The following is a 1,812-nucleotide window of genomic DNA, read 5'->3' as shown; positions in this document are numbered from 1 at the left end:
AAAGTGAAATATCATATATACCTTTTACTCTTTGAAAATAAAATTTATGGTGGATAAAATTATAATTAAGATTAAATATTCAAAACAATAGATGAATTAATATTAAGATCTGAATTAACATAGAATAATTTTTTTTATGTTAAAACCAAATAATTAAATCTTTTAATTAATTATTTAGCAAGAAAATTATCACGACCCAAATTCACTGGTCGTGATGGCACCTAACCCAACCCGCTAGGTAAGCCAACTAATAACTATCAAATTTCAATTAGATTAATAGGACAATTTAAACAAAGAAATTTTCTGAATTTTATACATTTCCCAATGACTGGTAGTCGAAATCATGAGCTTCTAAGAATAGAGTTTACAAAGCTGATTATGAAGTAAATACATTTTCTGTTTGAAAAGCACATAAACAAAGTTTTATTAATTAGACGGATACCATGAACAAAAGGCAGCTACAACAAGAATGCAGGTACATCTTCAAATCTAGCTCCCATCGAACACAGCAACCTCAACAGCCAACATCTGCATACAATGTGCAGAAGTGTAATATCAGTATAACCGACACCATGTATTGAGTAAGTAACAAACCTAACCTTAGGTTGAAAGTAGTGACGAGCTAACACAAGGTCGGGTCTAATACCAATATTCCACAATAGTTCATAACAACATAATACAAGTAATAAAAGAGGTATCTCAGAAGTAAAATGCTCAGCTCGTTCACAATTCTAGAAAGTAGGCATGCTTTTCAAATATCTCACTGAAAACTCAAATCTTTTAGCGAAAATGCCAAAATTACGAGTAAGTTTGAAAACCATGACTTTTACCAAAATCTTTTCAACAATAAGTAAGACGTTTCATTTTCTTTCCAAATGACAAGTGAAATATACCTCTCTATGCCCCATATCAATGTGTGTAGAAAGTCATGAATGACCTGATACTACATAACATGAGAAAAAATGCATATCTATGCTTGTATGTCATGTGTGCATGCAAATGACATATACCTCAGAGATGAATCATGTACTCACACTCTCAGGGTACTCAATCTCACTGCATCGCATCCTTTCTCACTATGCTCAATGCTCAGCACACTCAAACACTCAGCGCTATACAATAACCGTTGCGGCGTGTAGCCCGATCCACATATATATAGTCGACTGCACTCACTGGGGGTGTGCAAACTCTGGAGGAGCTCCTTCAGCCCAAATGTTATATCGTTGCGGCGTGCAGCCCGGTCAAATCTCGTTGCGGCGTGAAACCCGATCCAATATATATATATATATATATATATATATATATATATAGAGTATGCAGACTCCGGAAGGGCTCCTTCAACCCAAGCGTTATATCGTTGCGGCGTGCAACCCGATCCTATAAAATATAATCAATATATCGCTGCGGCGTGCAGCCCGATCCTATAAAATATAATCAATATAGCATGATGCAGCGTGCAACCCGATCCCAAAATATCACTCTCACTCAGGCCCTCGCAATGTCATGAATCTAGCCCGATAACAGTGGTATGATGTATCAATAACAACAACTGAGACGGAGATATGATATGAATGCATGAATGTAACTGAGTACGAAATATCAATAAAATCAGTAAGATGATAGCAAGAAACGACCATTATGGGTCCCAATAACATCAACAAGAAACCTAAACATGATATTTATTATGACTGATAGCTCAATTACTTTATCACATGGTGAAAATGCAAATATCAACAAACTAGGGCCAATATACAGTCCCATGGAAGCAATAGAGTCCCAATTCACATGGTGCACGCACACACGCCCGTCACC

Source organism: Nicotiana tabacum, chromosome 22 (genome assembly GCF_000715075.1).
Source record: "Nicotiana tabacum cultivar K326 chromosome 22, ASM71507v2, whole genome shotgun sequence".
Classification (NCBI taxonomy): domain Eukaryota; kingdom Viridiplantae; phylum Streptophyta; class Magnoliopsida; order Solanales; family Solanaceae; genus Nicotiana; species Nicotiana tabacum.
Note: the sequence above shows the minus strand (reverse complement) of the source record.